The 21,515-nt window shown below is 53.4% G+C and overlaps 1 long non-coding RNA gene across 1 annotated transcript in view; it reads right to left on the bottom strand.

Annotated features, from left to right (window-relative positions):
• Nucleotides 1–9,636, bottom strand: part of LOC118023967 — a 30,473-nt gene extending 20,837 nt beyond the window's left edge. The window contains exon 1 of the long non-coding RNA XR_004682961.1: nucleotides 9,301–9,636. This is a non-coding gene — a long non-coding RNA (uncharacterized LOC118023967). The remainder of the gene's footprint in view (nucleotides 1–9,300) is intronic.
• Nucleotides 9,637–21,515: the final 11,879 nt, after the last annotated feature.

Genomic DNA, 21,515 nt, shown 5'->3' with positions numbered 1-21,515 from the left:
CCCACCCCCGCTCTACTCGTGGAGCAATCCTCTGAGTCACCCCCACCTCATGACTCGCCTCCCGCCACCACTGAGGCCTGTAATTATGGCTGCCGCCTCCCCCGAGCCGGGCCTTATCGGTCCATCGGGGCAGGCCAAGGAGGGGGACGCCCGGAGGTCCCCCACAGACGCGGCAGTCCTGGAGCTCAGTGGCACGCGATCCGGGCATGCCTCTGCCATCGGCGGCAGCTAGCCACAAGCCCAGAGGTCGGCTTTCGGCTCCCAGAACCCCCACCAGTCTTTCTCTGAATGGCCTCGGCTTGCACCATTCAAGCCATTTTGCTGCTAGAGTGTGCACTGATCAAACCCTGCTAGGGAACCCGCTCTGTAGGTCCCCCAGGGGCCAAGGAAGATCCAGTGGAGAGCTGTGTATGGTCTAACCGGGAGAGCTTGCAGTGGGTGCTGGAGAAAGGGGGAAAGAAGGGACGTCGGTAGAGCGATGGGCGCCAGGGACTGGCGCTGGAGGGGAGGAGATGGTAGGCAGGTGGTAAACCTGCCCTTTACCTCTGTACTTCCTCCCCTTGTCAGCCACCCCTGACCCATGACGAAGGAACTCTGGTTCCCCATTCTACAGATGAAGAGACTGAGGTTCAGAGAAGCCCGGGACCAACTCCCATCCTCTGGGGCATAACACTGGTGATCGTGCTGATGCTGGGGGCGGGGGGGCTTTCCCTCACCCTAAGTAGAGTGTGGAGACACCAGCAAGGGCAGTCTAGCTGCAATCAAACATCCTGAGTTTAAATCCCAACTGAACCCCTCTGTGCCTCAGTTTCCCTGCCAACTGAAGACAATAACAATGCCAGCCTTACCTGGCTATAGTGAGACACCTTCTGAGGGCACACTGCAGGCTCTTTCCTGCCTCCTCTTGCCATTGGCAGAGCCTTCCTGATAGGGGTTGATGGGAGGCAGGGAGGCCAAGACGTGCCTCAAATCAGACAGGCTGACTCTGTGCCGCCAATCGCCTTCTCCACACACACAGGCCCCCGGGAAGCTGCAGGCTGCCCCTCCCTCCAGGGCAGGGTCCCTAGGATTAGCGCCCCCAATCCTGTACCTCATCTCAAGGGCCTGCAACAAGGTCAGCTGCTTTGCAATTATTAATAATTTCCTCCCTCCGTCCCTCCCCCAGACCTGCTCAACCAGTCTCCCCACAGGCAACAGAGCAGGCCTGACATTTGAACCGACTATTATTCTCTCACTGCTGAGAGAAGCAAGGAGGTCTGCATCTTAATGCTGGCAGAGGGGTGGGGGGAGCCGCATGGGCCCTCTCCAGGTCCCCCCTTGATCCTGCGCTCCTGGGCACAGCAGTCAAGCTCCCCAGGACAATAGGTTCATTGCTCCTTTCCAGAACACCAGGTGAGAGAGATGAAGCCCCTGCCCAGGGGCAGACTGGAAAACCCTCCTGAACAGAGGCAGCAGTGTGGGATGGTTAAGAGTCAAACTTGGGGTCTGGACTCATGTCCTGGCTCTGCCCTTTCATCACTGTGTGGCCTTAAACAAGTCACCTCACCTCTCTGAACTTCCATTGTCTCATCTGTGTATGGTCTAACCGGGAGAGCAGGGTGATGAATTCCCACACTGCAGGGTCAGTGGGATTTCAAAAGCCTCAGACCCATACCCACCAAAGCACATGGGAAACAGGTCTAGGGGGCCAGGATCTGGTCACACTCTGTCCTCGGAGCCCAGAGGGGCTGGGCCATAGTGCTAACCAGAGCTCTACGTGCGACAGCCCGGAGGGGCCTCGAAGCACCAAGACCTTGGAATCCAGTCTCCAGCCGCGTCTGAAACCCCCCGGCGGGGGGGTGGGGGGGGAACAGGCCAGGGTCACTATGCCCCGAGTACTCCCTGGCAGTTAGGGAGTGTGCCTGCAGTACCCAGCTCACCAGAAAGGTCCCGTGCTGCCCGAGGCACCCACGCTGGCTGCAGGGGCGGAGGGTAGCTCAGACCAGGGGGTCCTGGGGCCATGGGGAACCACTGAAGGCCTCTGAGCAGGGGCAGGACCTGAGCTGGGAAGGTCAGAGGTTGAAGTCTAACATTCAGAGCCTTGCCAGCTATCCCTTGGCCTTTGTGAAATATTAGAACGTCCAAGAGCTCAAGCCGCCTGGTTCAAATCCAGTCTCTAATTCCTACAGCTGTGGGGCCATGAGCACGTGACTATGCCTTTCTACACCTCGGTTTGCATCTGTAAAGTGGGGGGGATAATAGCCTAGAATTCTGGGGAGTTTAAATGCAGCAATGACTTTAAAGCACTGAACACAGTACTTGGCACATAGTAGGTACTCAATAAATTGAAGCTGATAGTCGGTTCTGCATCCACCAAGGTGTTTCGCTCTTCCTGCTGTCCCCTCTGCCTGGTAGGCCCATCTCCACGCTTTTCATATGAACTCCTATGCATCCCTTAAAGCCCCACCTAACTGGTCTCATCGCTGACCCCTCACACACGTGTGCGCACGCGCGCATACACACACACACGGGAAGTCCTCTCCTCTGGGCTCCCTGACACCGCACATGGGCACCTCCTCCCACAACCTGACCACACTGCAGGCAGATGAGCTGGTGCCTGTGGGGTTCACCATTAGATCATCAGTGCCTGGCATGGAGGTGTGTGGGTGAAAGGTTCTCTCTCGCTCTTGCTCTCTCTCTTTTACTTCTTGTATGATTTCAACCAAAAACAGACACCCCCACCCCCCACCCCAGGAACATCCCTGCAGTTTCCAGTCAAACTTAGAAAATTTCCTCAGGCCATCACCAGAGTGGAGGACCGCACCAACCCCAAAATGCAGAATTCAGGATTGAAAACCCTTTCGTTAAATGTGTTATACAGATTATTTGGGGGGGGTAGGAATGCCGAGTGGCAGGGTAAGACGTGTGAGGCAGCAGTGCACCGTGTGTGCCATCTGGAACAGCCTTCAAGGTAAGTTGTCAAGTAAAACAAATAAAATGAGGAGCAGAATGGAGTATAAACCAGTAGGCTATCATTTGTGTGTGAAGGAAGGACGGAGGAAAGGACAATGTATATATTTGTTTGTATGTACATAAATTAGCTCTGGGGGGGACAAATCAGTTAATGGTGGCTGCTTCTGGGGAGGAAAAGTTGGAGGCTGGGAGTCAGGGAGGGCGGACACTTACTTTTCACTCCCTATCCTTTTGTACTTTTTGGATTTTAGACCATTTGCTCACAGTAGCTACTCAAAAGTAAGTACGTGAACAAAGTATAGGGCTTTGGAAGTCACATACTCCAATGCCAGGCCCAATTTGATACAGCGACCCTCCTCAGCACCCTGACAGGCGATGCTTCCTTGAATGCTCCCAGGGACAGGGAGCTCAGTAACTCACCAGCCAGCTAATCCATCTTGGGATAACTTGGAAGGGTGGGCTTGGGCTCAATGAGACAAGGCAGAAATGTGCTTCTGGGGCTGCAAGCAGGTGCCCCTCTCTCGCCCCTGACAGTGGGCACAAATGTGAGTTCCTGCCTAGGGATCTGCTTCTAGGGCCTACCTGTCCCCAGGCCCAGGCGGGAGGTGGGCAGGGTGGCAGGGTGTGCTCTGCTGTGACTCAGGCCCCACAGGTGCCCGAGGCACAGCCAGCTTCCCAGGACACAGGGCTGTGACTCAGGGCCACAGCAGGGCCAACCCAGGTGGCAGTTGGCGGGCCACCAGCACACCCGCGCCCTTCCCAGCCTCGAATCCCAGCAGGGCCTCTGTCCCAGGCACACACCACCTGGCTCACCGCTGCCCCCCTTGGCAGACAGTAGGACGAGGAGATTAAGGCTCTGGCACCAGACAGCCTGGGTTTAAATCCTGCCTCTGCCATTCACTGACTTGAGCCTCAGTTTCCCCATCTGTTTAGAGGGGAACCACACTGCCCTGCCTCCTAGTATGGCTGTCACAAAGATGATCTGCGTTAACTGGGAAAAGTGTCTGGATCAGCCCCAGCATGGAGTCTGCACTCAGTAAATGTCAACCATCACTCCAGGGGGGGCCCAGCCTGATGCGGGGGGGGTCACTGACACCAAAGCCTTGGTGGGAAGCTTGGGCGCCCCAGCTCACCCAGCATGGCCTGGCCAGCAGGCCCCGGAGGAGCAAGTCTCCAGGGGCACCTGGCTTCAGAAAGATCAACCAGGCAGCCCCCAAGGAAGCCCTGGGTCCCCCTGACAGATTGTCAGCCCCACGACGCCACAGCTTTCCTCTGTTTATGAGCTGCGTCCCCAAGCCCGGAACAGTGCCCAGCACAGTAGGAGGGGGGCTCATGGGCACGCAACCCGCGCCATCCCACAGAGTCCCACGCTTAGAAGCTGCCATGTTTGGTTTCATCTTGAAGCTCTTATTGTGAACAAGGGGCACTGTATTTCATTTTGCACCCAAATTCTACAGTCACTCGTGTACCTGCGTGACACCCAGGATGTATTTTTGAATGAACGACCAAATAAATGTCACCTGTGGCAGCTCTTCTCGTTTTCCCTGAGGGCCATGGCCTCCAAGTCTCCTCTTACAGAGGAAGAAACTAAGGTTCATGGAGGTGAACAGACTCACCCCAAATCACCCAGAATTTGGACCCAGGCCTGTCAGGCCCTGAAGCCCCAATGCCTCTGGCCTCCTCAGGCGCAGCTGGGGAGGCCTCTCTGTGCCAACGAAGCCGCAGCCCCACGGGTAGGGATCTCAGGGCAGCGAGACCCAAGAGCAAGCTCCGCCCGCCCCGCCAGGGCCACTCGGCCGCCCTCTTCTCAGCTGGGGAAACTGAGGCCCAGCTCAGCGTAGGAGCTGCCCGCTTGGCAAGGGTGCCTGCCCGGGAGGCGGCCTGGCCCGGTGCCCGGTCAGGGGGCGGGGGCCTCTGTGAATCGCTCCTCAGTCCCCGCCGACCACAAGCGGGTTGGGAGAAAGGCGGCTGCTCCCCGCCCGCTTCCCCGCCAACGTGGGCCCAAACAATGGGCCTTTGTGCCTGACGTGGGCGGGTTGTCAAGGTGCGCAGCCCTGGCCCTGAGCCCTGGCCTCAGCCTCCACGCGGGCAAGGGGGCCGGGCCAGGGGGTCTGCGGGGGCCGGGAGATCCAGCAGGTGAGGGAGCGAGGCCTACCTGAGACACTCACGGCAAAGGAAACCGAGGCACAGAGAAGATAGACCCGGCACCCAGGGCCACACAGCACATGGACATCAGAGATGGGTCGGGAACTGGGACGCCAGCTTCCCTCTCACTGCGGCCTGTGGTCCCCACCCCACAGCAAGGGGCTTGGACATCCCTGCTGCGAAAACCTTCCCTTGGGGGGTCAGCAGAGTCACAGTGCCCTTCCTCTCTCTTCTCACCACCCCCGTGTCCCCTTTCCAAAGGGGCTCAGTCAGAAGCGCCCCCACCCACCCCATCTCCAGGAGGTCCCCCAAGATTGCATCCACAGCTTTGTTAAGAAAATGTCGCCCCCTCACAAGGCCCCGCCTACCCACTCTAGAGCTCTTTCCCTTTTCTAAATCATAGGCCCAGCGGGAACCTCCTGGTCAGGCAGGCCCTGCCCCGAGCCCCATATTACAGGAGGAGACCGAGGCTCTGGCAGGGGCTGGGCTCGCCCAGCCCACCCACCTGGGACGCAGCCGTCGTGTGTAGTGAGACTCCACAGATTTCTGATGACCCTGGGAGGAAGAGGGGGGCTAAAGGCCAGGCCGTGCCCTCCCGGCACCCACCTTCTGAGGGAAGGAAAGAGAAGGCATGACAACAGCAATGATAACGCATAGCTCTCCGTTATCGAGCGCGTAATAAATGCTTTACGTATGGGATCTCATTGCCTTGTCACAAATCCACCAGGAGGCAGGTAGTATAGTTATCCCCATTTTACAGATGACAAGAGGAGAGGATGAGGCTGCCTAAAGTCAGCCAGCTAATAAACGGATTCAAACCCTGCCTAGTCCACAAATGTCCCTACTCGCCCAACCCCCACAACCACCCTGCCAGGCCAGGTGAATGATCCCAAGTACAGATTAGAAAACCGAGGCTGTGACAACAAAATCAAGTGCCCAAGGTCACCCAGCCAGAAAGTGGGACGAGGGATTCAACCACGGGCTTCTGGCCCCCAGCGTCCCGGTCTTCGGTCTTATTTCCTTCCTCCTCCCCCCACAATCAGATTCCCTAAATGTCCCTCAAATCCATCTGTACCAGCGGCCGCTCGACCTCATCTCCCACCAGGATGGATGCAATAGCTCCCTGACGCCCATCCTCACTGGCCTGACCCAACACATAGGAGATGATCCTGAAAATCCAGAAAGAGAATCCCAGAGGAATAAGCTACATACGCATGCACAGGAGCTGGAAGATCACTGCAGTCTGTTGACACGACAGATCCTACACTGGGAACAAATAGATGCATCCGAGCTGCTACACCACTGGGCACAGAGTTCTGGAACAGGACTCGGAGTAGGAAAAAAAAAAAAAAAAAAAGCAAGTTGCAGAAGCAAATGTACAAGAGACACCGTCTGTACCCACAACTGAATCAGGGTCCCCGAACCCTCAGGGATGTGTGTGTGTGTGCGTAAAAGTATAAAGATGTGGCACAGTGACTTTGGGAAACTGGCCACAGCTCGAAAAACTAAATATGCAAATACCCCATCATCTTGCAATTCCCTTCTTGAACAGAGACGAAAAGAAGGGTGTTCTTATGCCCACCAAAAGATATGCACAAGAACATTCCCAGCAGCACTACTCAAAATACTGGAAACTGGAAGGAATGTCCATCTCCATAGACAGGTGATTAAGGTAACTGTGGTCTGTTTAAACAGTGGACTACAACACAGTGGAGAAAAGGAAATGAACCACGGACGCAAAACACAGAGAGAGCTCATGGGCCTAACAGTGAGTGAAAGTGCCAGATACCAAACAGTACATACGGAATGATTCCACGCATCTGAAGTTCAAGAACAGCAAGACCAAATGCTAGAATCGGTCTATAACTGGATGCAGGTGGTGATCCCATGAGCTATCAGATTGTATAAGATTTTTTTGCGTTTGACGGTGTGTACTTTATACCTCCAGCGAACAAACAACAGAAGAACCGAGACATGCATGGGATCCTGAACACCAAATCCGGGGTTGCAGCAACTTTTAGGAGAGAGACGACTGGGGAGGGGTTTCTGAGGTTGCCAACGATACTGGGGTGTTTTCTTCTTAAGCCGAATGATGGCTGCGCAGAAGCTTATTTTATTATCCTTCTTACTTTTTTGAATGTCTAAAATATTTCATTGAAAACCAAACCAAAAACAACCATTTCCGTGGCTTCTCCTGCTCTAGAACGTACAATGGCTCCCCACTGCCTACAAGCTAAGGTCCACCCTCCTTCTGCATGCCATTCAAGGTCTCATCCTGGGCCTCAACCTGTCTTTCCAGCCTCCTCCCTCACCCCTCCCCACCAGCCAAGCTGGTCTCCTCACTCTTCCCTAACACGCCTTAAACATTCCCGTCTCCACGCCTTTCCTCCCACCTGGAATGCCCTCCCCATTCCTGTCTACTTGTTCTGTGCCCGGCATTATGCCAAGTGCTTCCGGCTATTAACTCCTGAAATCAGGGGCTGAGCCATGGTGAGACTGGGGCATGGCTTTCAGCCCCAAATAACCTCCATTGTCGCCCCCCAAAAGCCACCCCAAATAATCCAAGTACAAAGAGTGGTCCTGCTGTCCCCAGTTTCAAGACAAATCCTCCCAAGCTCCAATCATTCCCTGATATAGAGAGATTCTGGCCCACTACTGGATTTTAGCATTTTACACAGGGGGAAGAGAGGCTCAGAGAGGGCAAGTGACTTGTTTGAAACACTCAGCAAAGACTGTCCTGCTCTTGAGATCTTTTCCTCCTCTGAAAGCTTCCAATCATGACTGGCCCCCAAGCTTGTTCCTGCCTCAGGGCCTTTGCCCTTGCTATTCCCTCTTCTGGAATGTCCTTCTCCCAGAACTTTCTATGCCCAGATCCTTTTCATCATTCTGGTCCCTGAATTAAGGTCAGAGCAGCCTTCCCAGACCCTTAACCCCAGGGCAAAGTAACTCCACCCCTATCTTTCTCTATTACATAACCATATTTTATTTTAGTCAGATAACTTAGCACTCTCTAAAATTGTCCTGCATATTTGTTCACTCACGTCTATGTTATCTGCCATATGCATACCCCTGTGATCTCAGTGGCATGAAGCAGGGCTTTTGTCTATCTCGTACACTGTTGCATCCCAGGGCCTGACGTAGCAGGTGCTCTGTAAATGAGCTGGAAGAACACAAATCACCAACTAACTCTGCCTACCCAGGGTCCCGCAGCAAGGATATGACAGGGAAGAAGGCACTCCGTGGCCATCTGGGGCTAGAATCTTTGCTCTTCATCATTCTGCTCTCCCCAGTCCAAAGGCTGCACTGGGTCCAAAGATATAGGAAAGAGAGGCAACCACGGGCCGGGCTGTTGGTCCTGGCAGGCCCCCACCACAGCCCACCGCACAGATGGAAAGGGCCCCACATCCCGCTGGAAAAGTGCATTTTTTTGCCATTAATATTTCTAAGCTTGTGTAATGATATGGTTTTGCCCTCATGGTACTGTTCCTTTTCAGCCTGCATTTTCCTCTTTGTATTCTAGCTTCATTTTTCCACGCTTTTAGCATTTTCACAGATGCTTATAAAGTTCATATGGCCGCACGAGAGAGAGAGAAAAACAGAGAGTCAGAGACAGCGAGAGACAGGGAGACAGAGTCCAAAACAGAAGGAGAGACAGATGGGGACCGAGAGAGACAGAGGGAGTGGTGATGGTGGAGACAGCGAGATCCAACTCCCACATCTTACCTAATGTGCATCTCCCGAACAATGACAGCATTTAGTGAGCACTTACTATGCGAAACACTTCTCTGTGAGTGAGCACATATGATTCTCACAAGCACCCTGGGGAGGTGAGGGCTACTTTTGTTCCTATTTAGAGTTGAGGAAATTGAGGCAGAGAGGTCACCCAGCTCAGCCCCAGTCATACAGCCAGTGGGTGGAGAAGCCAGGTTTGGCCTCAGATCCACCCCAGAGCCAAGGCTAGACCATTTCATCCAGGAACAGGCCTTGGGGTCTCTGGGTTTGTGTTAGGGCATTTCTCCAAATTGTCTGTGCCAGCCAAATGGAGGTTCTGACTCAACAGGGCTGGGGTGGGGCCCAAGACTCTGCATTTCTAACCGCCTCCCAGGCTGGCCCCAAGCGGAGGGTCCTAACTGGGTTTACAGGAGTCTGTTACTATGTTACTATGAGGGTCCCACCAGCAGCCACTCAAACCACCAGCCTTACCCACAGGCCCCTTTGGTTCGATTTTCTCTGCTCAGCACTTCCTGTTGATCCGTCCTCAGATTCCTGGGAATTCCCCGCAAGCCGGCTCTCCCGCACACAAAGACAGCTGCACAAAGATGTTCACTGTGGTGTTGTTTATAGGAAAGACAACTTGGAACCCCTGAATGCGCACCAAGAGGGGACAGTTACACACACCGGGATCCATGTAGCCATCAGCGATGATGGACGAGCAAAGCTCAAAATACACATGACCCCTGACCCAGCAGTTCGACTTCTAGGAATATATGCTACAGACTTGCACATGGACACAAAGACGTTTGCACAAGGCTCTCTGTTGCAATTTCTAGTGGCGAAAGCCTGTAAGTACCTCAATGGCCATCAGTAAGAACCGGGTCATTAAATCCTGGTCGTTTCCACAAGGGACTACTTTTTTAAAAAAGGAAGGGCATTCCTTATGCACTGATGTGGACCATCTCCAAGATCTACTGTTAAGTGAAAAAACAAGGCCCAGAAACATGGGTACTGTTGTCGAATATCTGTAGGCAGAGAAAAAGAAAGAAAATCTATGTTTTTGTTTGTATATGCTTAGAACCTTTCTGGAAAGCCAAACAAAACGTCCCAGGAGGAACTGAGGGGACGGGGGGCAGGAGGAAGACAGACTTTTAACTGCAGGCTTCTGGTACCTGTGCATTTGGTGCTCTATGAAGGTATTATCTGTAGACAAACATTAATAAAAGTTAAAATCTGTTAAATGATGGAAGAGTGCTACATTTTTGAATGTGGGAAAATGCTTTGATAAACTATTAAGGGGAAAAGGAGGGGACCCAACTTATATGCTGTAATATTTCCATGCAGGTAGATAGGTATGGAGAGAAATGTCTGGGAAGACCGTCACCAGATGGTTAACAACCAGAGTTGCTGTTATTTATATGCTACATGAGTTCCTTCATTGAATTCTCAAGACAGTGGGAGGGAGGTGGACAGACTGGTACTATCCTCATTTCACAGACAGGGAAACTGAGGCCCAAGAGGGGAAGTCTTCTGCCCAAGGTCTCACAGCCCAGGGAGGAGAGCTGGGATGTGGGCCACAACCATCGGACTACAGAGCCCTCTCAATTCAAACTGGGCAATTTATACTTTTTCTTTGAATTCTTCAGCATCATTGGAAGTTGAAACAATGAACCCAAGTCTGTCTGTCTCTCTCTCCTTCTCTCTCCCTCCCTTCAAGCCCCTCCTTCTAAACAAAGTTGTTAAGAAAAGACCCTTAGGATACCTCACGTCCCCAAGTCAGCAGCCCTCTTCCCTAGCACTCTGTCCGCCTGGTACCTGCCCTCGAGCTCCAGGTATGGAGAATCATGAGAGCAGCTTTAAGAAAGAGAGCATTACATATCAAGCAAGGGCAGAGAGAATGTTCCAGATAAGAGGAGACCAAAGAGACTTGCCACCAAAGGCAGAGCCTGATCCTTGATTGGAATCTGGACCAGGAAAAAACAAAGAGCAAAAAAGCCTCAACCATTAGGGACACCTTGGAGCAATCTCAGTAATTTGGACACGGGCCCTGGATATTGGGTGACAGGAACGAGTCAAAGCTAAATCTCTCAGGTATGATAATGGCATTAGGGCTGTGAGCTGTGCCAGAGAATGCCCTGTTCTTCAGAGATGCTCCCTGAAGTGTTTAGGGTAAAGCGTCAGGACGTCTGCAAGTTACAAACAGTTCCGCAGAAATCATGCAGACAGAGAGATAGAGGCCGAGAATGCACACAGGGCCAAGGGCTGACAGGTGGAGAATGTGGGTGGAAGGACTACCATGGTTCATGGTAAGGTTTTTGCACTTTTCTATAAGTTTGAAAATCTCTAAAATAAAAAGTTGGGGGAGATCAGTGGTCGTCAGCAGCTGGTGGTGGGGAAAGGGATTTACTACAAATGGGCACAGGGAACTTTCTGGAGTGAGGAAGTACTCTGTATCTTGTTCGTGGTAGTGGTTATGTAACTGTATAAGTTTGTAAAACTTCAGAGAACTGTACACCAAAAAAGGGTGAATTTTACTGTATGTAAATTATACTTCCAAAAAGGTGATTAAAAAAAAAAAAACGTAACAGCTGTGGGACACAAGGAGCCAGTAGGGCCCCACTCCCCCATGGTCTCCAGGAGCACAGTGGGTCCTGCCTTGAGCCAGCCTTGCCTGAGCCTGTCCCATGGTAGACCCTGGGTGGGTTGGGGGGATGGTCAGCAATGCAGAGGGGCTGGCCCTCCAGGTCCTGGGACCCACAGCCCAGCCCCGGGGAGTGTCCAGGCACCACATGGGAGCTTCCTCCCAAACCTCCTTGGCCTGAGTCCAGGGTCTCAGGTTCCCCAGGGCCAACCTCTTTGTGTGATCTGGAGAAAGTGGCTCTGGGTGCCCCTCAGGAGGTGTTCTCAGCCTCACCAGAGACAGAGAGTCAGCAGGAACGACCATGTGTCATCACTCTGTCCACCCCATCACCACCAGTATAGCCAGAGCTACAAGGACCCAGAGGACGAAAGCAACTTGCCCAAAGTCACACAGCAAGTTAGACAGCTCTGTCTGGGATGGACCATTCCTAAACTAAAGCTTTGGGCCTGAGACTGTCACCTCCAACCTCGGCCCCCACCCCCCACCCCCATTTCTCAGACAGGAAGACCAGGGCCCAAGTCTGTATCAGAGTGCAGATTAGCAACAGCTCAGGACCCCTGGCCCCTGTGGTCCTATTTGGTGTGGTTCCCACAGGCTTATGGTGGGGAGCAGGGGAGTCCTGACCACCGTCCACTGTCATCTTCACTGTCCCCTCCCAAGCCTCCTCTGCTCCCATAGGGGCAGAGGGAGGACAGGGAGGAGGAAGGGGTCCCACACCTGCCCCCCACTGCCCCAGGGAGCGCCCACATGGCAAAGAGCCACAGATTCTGCCAAGCCCATGAAACTCACCTCACCCAGAACCTGTTTCAACTCCTCCAGCTCTCCTTGGCAGCCGTGGAGGCCTCATTAAGCGAGGCCAGCACCTCCCACACACCACCCGAAGAAGGGGAGGGGGCGCACGCCAACAGTGCCGTCCTATGGAACCTTCCCCAGAGACCCCCAGGCCCTGGGGAGGGCAGAGGCGGCACAGTGCCCTGCCAGGCCTGGGGAGTGGGGGCCTCACTGCAAGACAGCCCTGCCACCTTCTCCCTGGGCAGGCCCGCATGGGCCCCACAGAGTTGTTTAACCTCCTTAATTAACCGGCAGTGATTAAGAGGCCACCTTGGAAGGCCCCCAGGGCTTCAAGGAAGGCTGGGGGCTGGGAACTGGGGGCAGGACCCCCCCCCCCATCCAGGGCAGGCTGAGAGGCTCCCCCCAAGTGGAAAGGGGAAGGAGACCCTATCCCACACCAGAGGGTCGGGGGCAAAACAGCCCATCCTCCTCAAATTGGCTGTGTGATGCTGGGAAAGTGGCCTCACCTCTCTGTGCCTTGGTTTCCACCGGGAGGGAGGGCAGGGTGGCAGCGAGACTTGATTAATGACTGTTTGTGAAAAGGTCGGGGAGATGCTGCTGATAACAGGCCCGGCTATTATTCCGAGAAGGCATCGAGGAGTGTCTGAGCCCGTAATTACCAAGAGGATGAAAACAGTAAGGAGCGAGGAGGCCTCGCCCGGCCCTGCCCGGTGCCCCCACGTCCACCCTCCCACCCTGGCAGGGGCTCCTCTCCAGGGCAGGGAGACCCAGGGAAAAGAGATCTCGGACCCCAGCCTGGGCCCTGAGCCTTCTACTCCTCCTCTCAGCACCCAGATTTTTCCAACCATTTCCATCCATCCCTCACTCATTCATTCATCCCACACATGTTTATGGAGCACCTACTATAGCCGGGCAGTACAGCAGTGAACAAAACCAACATGGTCCCTGCCCACAAGGGCACAGCCCACTAGAGGAGGTAGATAATAAAAAAATAAAACTCCAGCAAGGGGGCAAAATACGGAAAGAAAAGGAAAGAAAAGAAAAAGAAGAGAAGAGAAAAGAAGAAAGAAAGAAAAAGAGAAGAAAAGAACAAAAGAAAGGAAAAGAAAAGGTGATGTGATGGGTAACATGACGGGGGGAAATTGAGCTCAAATGATCAAGAAACGCTTCTCTAAGGAGGTGACATTAGAGCTGAAAACCAAGGGGTAAGATGGAGTCGCTGTGGAAAGAGAGTTCCAGGCAGGGGAGCTGCATGTGCAAAGGCCCTGGGGTGGGAAACATGTGTTGGAGTAGACCGGAGCAGAGAGGAAGAAAGGGAGAATGTGGGAGGGGAGGTCAGAGAAGCGGGCAGGGTGGGGAGCAGATCAGGCATGGCCTTGGGGGGAGCGAGGAGCCTGGATTGCATCCTCAGGACCATGGGCAGCCTTGGGGGTATTCTGAGCAGGGAAGGGACAAGAGCAAGATCCTCTCCCCGGTGCAGTATGCAGGGCCCGCTCAGTGCATACATGAAGGTTGAATTAAAATTCAAACGGCTGAAGATCCTAATGAGGATCACCATGCCTATTTGTAGAACACTTTCCTACTTGAGGTTCAAATCCTGGCCTCACTACCTCCTGCCTCTGTGACCCTGGGCCTCAATTTCCTCTCCTGTGAAATGACAAAGATAAGAGTCTTCCTTTGAAAGGGGGTGGGGCATTCCCAATCAAATGGCAGTGATGATATAAGCCCCATAAACTCCTGGAACAAGGGTTTCCTGAGCACCTGTTACGTGGAGTGGAGACCTGTCGGCAGCACCTGCCATGGGAATTTTGAAGGGAACTCACAGCTGCTCCTGAGGTCTCTGGCGCATCATTGCCTGAGTTCAGATCCCAGCTCTGCCCCTTAGGAGCTGTGTGCCATGGGCAAATGTCCTGGCCTCTTTGAGCCTGTTTCCTCATCTGTAAAATAGGGTGATTAGTAATACCTACCTCATGAATTGTGAGGATTGAATTAGTTCATATATATATTCATATATCTTTTAAAAGATTTTATTTATTTACTTGAGAGAGAGCAAGCATGAGTGGGGGGGGCACAGAGGAAGAGGGAGAAGCAGGCTCCCCGCTGAGCAGGGAGGCTGACATGGGGCTCGATCCCAGGACCCTGAGATCATGACCTGAGGTGAAGGTAGACGATTAACCAACTGAGCCACCCAGGCGCCACATTAGCCAGATATTTAAGACAAGTAGACAAGGCCTGCTCCAGAGTAAGTTTGATTCCTGGTCATTTTTTTATGATTCATTTCCTAAATTCTTTCTTTAAGCTCCCACCTGCTTGCCACCACCCCCCACCCCCCCCCCCCCCCCCCCCCCCCCCCCCCCCCCGCCAACACCCAACGCTGGATTTCTCAGCTCGGGCACTGCCCAATATGCCAGTCCCACCTCTCGGCTCTGTTTCTTCCCAGCAACCAGAGGGATCCTTTCAACCACATTTCTCCTCAGCTCAACACTGTGGTGGCTGCCCACTGTCCCCAGGCCAGCATCCCCACCTGTCCCAAGCCACCTCTTGTGCCACCCTCATCCTCCCACTCTGCCCTCTAGCTGGAGCCACTTCCAGTCCTCTGAATGTTCTGTCCATCTTGCCTCAGACCCTTTGCACATGCTGTTCTTTTGCCCAGAATGTCCTTCCTCCCACTCTTCTGCCTGAGCTGGATCCTCCTCCTATGGGAAGTCATCCAGGGCTCCCTAGGGCTGCTCATATAGCGCCCTGGGCTTCCCCCATGACAGCACCTGTTGAAGAGATGGATGTGTCAGAGTCCCCAGCTAGACTGGGAGCACATTGGGGGCAGGAACAATGTCTGAGGCATCCCTCTCCTGCAAGACCTGGGGGAGGTATGGGGAGGGGAGGTGACAAAGAGAATGAATGTTTAAGGTGGGTTGAGGTGGCAAAGTGGAGTCAAGTCGAGCTGAGTGGAGTTAAATCAAGTTTAGATGGGGTGGGTTGAGGACAGGAGGTGAGCTAGGCTGGGTTGAGCATGAAACTGAGTGGGACTGACTCAAGCTGAATTGACGTGGGTGCGATTGAGGTGAGTGGAGGTGAATTAAGCTGAGCTGAACCAAGGTGAACAACTAGTTGAGATAAGGTGAGTTGAGTTGAGTTAGGTTGACTTGAGTTCAATCAGTTTGTGTCCTTTACTGGATTGCGCTATACTGAACTGAGGGGCACAGAGCCGTTGTCAACCGAGCGAGCGACACCGAGCTGAGGTCTGCCGAACTGAGCGAGTTGAGTTTGGTTGAGTTGAGTTGACTTGAGGAGTTGAGTCAAATCAAGTTCAGGTGGGTTTAAGCTGAGTTGAGTTAAACTAATGTTTCTCAGCTGGCTGTTGTTGCCACTGTTCACCCCCCCCAGGAGCATTCTGAGACACCTGTTTCCTAACCAGCCCCCCTAAGAAATTTTAATGCCACAGATACACTATGTATGTGTGTATGGCTTGTGTGTGTGTGCTTTATACATAACCAAGTGTTCTCCCCTCCACGAGCATCAATTTCCACCCTCTTGGGGGCGATATGGCCCCCCACGCCCGCTCCACGGCCCCTGAAGACGCATCAGTTGGGCTGAGCTGAGGCGAGCAGAGGTGTGCCTCTTCCAAGGGGAGCTGGCGGGTCTTCCTGGAGGAAGGGGCCTCTGCCTGGGTGGAGGCAGCTGGGAGGCTGAGGCAGAGGCCAGGCCACCCTGAGTTCCAATTCCCCTTGCACCCAGCACAGGTCCCTTCAGCCCCATTTCCTCACCTGGCAGTGCGTTGAGTTTAGCTGAGGGAGGCCCATGTGGCTGCAGGAGTGAGGAGGAGACGGACAGAGGAGGTGAGGTCCTCATGGGACATGAGGGGGAGCTTGGGTTTTACCCTAAGGGCAATGAGGAGACATGGAGGATTCTGAGCAGGAAGCCACATGACCTGCGTGGAACCGACGCCTCTGGACCGAGCCAGAGGGGACGCCCCACAGGACAGCGCCTCCGATTGGCTGAGCCGAGTCATGTGTCAAGAGAGGCTGGAAACCGAGTCTCATCGTCTCAGCATCCTTTGTGGGAGATGGAAACTGCTCGTAGAGCAGGGAATTCTCCAAACATGAGAAGGAGATTCAGATTCAGGACAGAAAAGAATGGTCCAAAGTACCCAATATTAACCAAAAAAAAAAGAAGAAGAAGAAGAAAACAAAAATAGGCAGAGTGCTACAGAGCTGATTGGGTGGAAAGAGAAAGGCCCAGGGTGGCCCCGGTAGAGGCTGCCCCCCTGCCCCAAGAGCAAAGCCACCCCCCAGTCCCCAGCCTAGGACAGGGGCCTTGGGAACGCACTGCTGGATCCCAGAAGCTCGTGCCAAGAGTCACTGCCTTCGCTGCTTGCTTTAGTCATTAAAGAGCTGTTACCTCAGCGTCCATGGTGGACCTAAGGGGCCCTGGGTGGGATATCTCCCCAGCAATGCACACGCCCAAAGGCCTCCCCCACCCCTCTCCCACCCTTAAAAAAAGACAGTCTCTAGAGCCAAGCAGACCGGCGGTCCCACCACAGGCCAGTGGTTTGACCTCCCTGAGCCTCAATTTCCTTATTGTGAAAGTGGCAGAACCACACCTGTGTGCAGGCACCAGAATGGGTACGTTATACCTGTGGTCCTAATCCCCACAGCAAGCTGGGGCCGCAGAGCCAGGACTCGGACCCAGCCAACACTCCAACCCTGCCTTTTTTTTTTTTTTTAAGATTTTATTTATTTATTTGAGAGAGAGAGTGCACGAGAGGGGGTAGGGTCAGAGGGAGAAGCAGACTCCCCACTGAGCAGGGAGTCTGATGCGGGACTCGATCCCAGGACTCCAGGATCACGACCTGAGCCGAAGGCAGTCGCTTAACCAATTGAGCCACCCAGGCGCCCTCCAACCCTGCTTTTAACCACGAATCTATAAGGCCAGGGAAGGCTGATCCCTGTTTTTCGAGCGCCTACTCTCTGCCAGCCACTGTGCTAAGCACTTGCATGGATTCATATGCTTCGGCCTCATGATAAACCCTGTGAAGTCAAAGCATCTCCATCTCTGTGTGAGGAAACCAAGGTTGTGGTGAGGAGGCCTCCTCCAAAATATGGAGATGTGGAAAAGGGAGAATTTCACCCAGGCCTGAGGCTGAAATTCTAGTATTTCCACTATGCTGGTAGGAATAATAAAAATAATAGCTGCCATGTACTGAGCATTAGCTGTTTTCCCTGCCCTGCACTGGACATTTTATCTGCATCATCTCACTTAGTCCTAAGCACATTCTGGGGGGCAGGGGGAGTGCTATGATTAGCTCGTTTCCAAACGAGGAAACCGAGACACAGAGAGAGAGGTGAAATTGACCAATTCACAAAACGGGAAAGGGGCAAAGCTGAGATTCAAGCCCAGGTGAGATGGCCCCAGAGCCCATGCCCTCCATCTCCCCTCTGCATACCTGGTTCCAGACACACCTCCCCCATGAAGCCTTCTCCAAGACCCCCGCCCACCTCTGCCACCCCTGCCCCCATAAGTGCATGCCCCCTTAGCACTCAGGTGGCTTCTTCCACGTATTTGTCCACCATGGGCTGTGAGTGCCATCTTTCCTAGACTTTTTCCTTTGACACTCCCCCTCTCCCCACCAGCACGGCCCTCCCACAGGGGACCCTGGACCAGCCAGAGCCCCACCTGCTCCACAATGATTAATTAAGCCCCCAACTGTGACCTGTGTCCCTGGTCCAGGCCTCGTGCCTGGTGACCTCAGCTGGGTGTGGTGAGGGTAGGAGGGATGCGGAAGAAGCAGAGACATTCTGTGGGATGATGGGGTCCCGCCACCGCCTGCCTGCTCCCTGAGAGAAGCTTTGGCAATCACAGAAGGCAGTGGGTTTACCAAGAAAAGGAGGAAGAAAACACAGGCAGAGGGCAAGAAGCTCATGGGTGAATCAACACCCAGTGGGTGGGTGGAGGCTGGAGAGCAGGCTCCATGGAGTTGCTGGCCTAAAGGAGGTCAATGGCCCGGGAGGACCAAAGGCAGAAGGACCCCAGCAGAGAGAGGAGGGGTGCACATGTTTTGAGCACCCGTGTGCCAACCATTATCCACTCAGACCCAGATAGTGTAGGATATGAATACCTGCACTATCCACATCCCCATTTAGTGTAGCAAAACACTGAAGATCAGAAAAGTAAAGTGACTCACCCAAGGTCACAAAGCATCTAAGTGGTAGAGCAGGGTTTTAAATCAAAGTCTATGGCTCAGAAAAGGAGTTAAAAGTACAGTCTTTATAGTCAGATCTGGATCCCAACCTGGGCCTCCCCACTTGTAACCATGTGCCCTCGGGCATGTGACAACCCCTCTCTGGGCATCCATTTCTCCATCTGCACGATGGATATGACAAGGTGCCAACCTCATGGATTGTCAGGTGGCATCTGTGAGCCAGCACAGAGTTTGTCTCAAATCAGAGAGGGCTACTGTAAGGCTGCCAGTGTGATCTCTAGTTGAATGCCCCCATACCTGGGGAGCTCAGTCCCTCACAAAATAGATTTTTCAGCCATAAAACTTCTCCTTATTTTGAACTAAATAAAACCTGCCTTTTCCTGGGACCTTCCCAAGGTGGCCATGGAGAACTCCCTGCCTTCTGCTCCTCCTCTATAAAATGGAATGAGGCCACCGACCTTGCAGAGAGGGTACAGTCACTTGACATTTATTGTGTTCCCAAGCAGTGGTCTCAGCACTGGGGACACAGAACTAAATAAGACCAACAAAGTATCTGATATCATGGGGCTGATGCTCTACAGAGAGGAGACAGACATTAAACATATAAACCCCTAAGAAATATAAACACTAAATAATCATTTACTTGGAAAATCTAAATACCAGAAGCATCCAAACAACAGAGAACATTTAGAGTTTATTTTTCTGTTCATCCATTTTGAAAATGACATCATTGTGTAAATCAGATAATGTTCCTTCTTAGCTCAAAACCCCTCCATGGCTCCCACTGTCTTCGGGATCAAGTCTAGATGCCCTAATACAGCCTACCCGGCTCTGTGTGATGTGGCCAGCCCCCTCTGGCCTCAGCCCTCTGTCCACTCTACTTGAGCCACATGGGTCTCCTCACTGTTCCTCCTACATGACAAGCTCTTTTGGTTCTCAAGGCCGCCGCACATGCCATTCCCTTCACCTGAGGCTCTTCCTCTCACTCTCCAACTGGTCAAGTCCTCAACACCCTCCACCCCAGGTACACACATGTGGGCCCTGTCTTGCCTATCAGCCTGGCTCACTTGGCCTCCTTCCTCTGGCCCCTGCGAAAATCCACGCAAAACGGAAAGAAAAATAGCCAAGAAGGAGTGTGAGTCATTTGTTTACAGGCTAATTAATTACTAAGCTCGAAAACCTGATTTCCATTCTTCCTTTTTTTCCCCTCTCTGCCCTTTGAGAATGTTTGGAATCTACATTGTTTCCCAATGCAAAAGTATGTCAAGTTTATTTTTAGCAAATGCACATGATGGCTGGGACTGTTATTCATCCCCCCCGCCGCCCCCCCCCACCACCACTGCGTCAGTGGGGAGCCGGCCACAGAGCGCGCGGTCTGCTCAATGCTCTTCAGATGTGGATCCTGCGAGGCCAGCAGGTCTATGACAGCCCTTGTGGCCCTCGGGTCAGTGGGACCCTACCTGCGTCCAATGCCGAGGGACTAGGGCTAGGGGTTCCAGGCTGCAGTTTCTCCTCCTGACCAGAGGTGGTGCTGTGGGGGTGGGGAGCAATTTGTCCTCCGCTGGCTGAGCAAATGCCTTTTGTCTGGACTAGCAAGTGGGGAACTGGGGTACTCCAGCGACTGGTCTCTCCACTTCTTGCCTTTACGAGGGCAGTGGGAGAAGCCCAGTTGATTCACCTTTGGTTCAAGCAGGGCAGAAAAGTTCTCATGCTCTATCTGGCTGACACTGTGCCTTCTCGGCTCACTCCCCTCCCCCATCTCCACTCCCACCCTCCTCACTCCCTCCCCCCACCCCTGCCCACCCCTCCCGGATGGGGAATGGTGGCAGCCTGTTTTGGGAGCCTTTGCCGAGGGCTTCCTTCCAAGATGGCTGCCTCCAGTCCTTGTCCTGGGATGGGGGCCAACAGCTACCCCAAGGGGATAAGAAAGGACCCGTCTCCAACAGACACTGTTTCCCAGCAATAAAGGTGACAATATGGCTGTGATGTGGGAGACTGTCACCCCCTGAGGGCAGGACTCTGCCAATCGTGGTCTATGTCCCCACTGCCTGGTATACAGTGGGTGCTCAGTAAAGACTTGTTAAAGATCTCTTAACAAGTAACCTGAGTTCCAGCCTCACTGTAGGATATGGGTTAAGTCACTTGCCTTTTCCAAGTCTCAGTTTCCCATCTTGCAAACAGGTAACTGACCTCTAACCCTAGAGCAAGGGTTGCAAACTCAGCTGCCTACAGGAGCCAGGCAGGGACACAAAAGTGAAGCAGGTGGGGGGCAACTGTGATGACCATTTCCTGCCTGTGGAGATAGCCTTTCCACCCCAGCGCACAGTTCACCTGAGCCCAGGGTTCCCGGATCTTCCCATCTCTCAAGAGAAGCCAGAAATCTGGATGTTTGTATACAATGTCCCAATTTTTCAGTGTTGGCCACTCATTTGACTTTCAGCAAAAGCACCGCACAGGCCAAACCCAATGCACCTCAAGGCTGACCTGGCCCACGGACCACCAGTTGGAGTCCTTGGTGATTCGTGTTTGTGGCTCACTAGGCCTTGAACAGGCCCGTCACACCCGAGCCTGGGACAGGGGGTTGGGATGGAGAAGGCAGCACAAGCCTCACCCCATGTGGGAGTAGCGATTATCCCAGCTTATGGGAGGGCCAGGCCGGACTCGGGGGTGCTGGGGCTGTGAGCCTCGCCTGCAGAGCTTTGCCTTCCACTTAATTAAGGAAGCTGATAATAATCTTAGGTGGAGCGTGGAGATAGGTCGAGAATGAGTTAGCAAACTGAGGCCGGCTGATTGTATCTATTGTAAAAAGCCCAGATATAATATCAGATTAGTGCATTTTGTGTGCCCTATTATAACACCATGTCATTATGGGATGTGTTATAATTAAGGCCTGAGTGGGCCCCCTTCTCTCCCTGACTTTGCAGGTCCAGGCACTGAGGCTCCTCTTAACCCCCTCCTGGCTGTGACTGGCCCTGTAAATGGGGCATATGAGGCAAACGCAGATCGGCCAGCCACTGACCCATCCCACAGGGTGCCAGGCCCGGTGCTAGGCCCTGGGGACAGCAGTGCCCC

Source organism: Mirounga leonina, unplaced genomic scaffold, assembly GCF_011800145.1.
Source record: "Mirounga leonina isolate KUSES-001 unplaced genomic scaffold, KU_Mleo_1.0 Mir_195, whole genome shotgun sequence".
In the NCBI taxonomy this organism is placed as follows: Eukaryota; Metazoa; Chordata; class Mammalia; order Carnivora; family Phocidae; genus Mirounga; species Mirounga leonina.
This window is presented reverse-complemented; position numbering and strand designations above follow the sequence as displayed.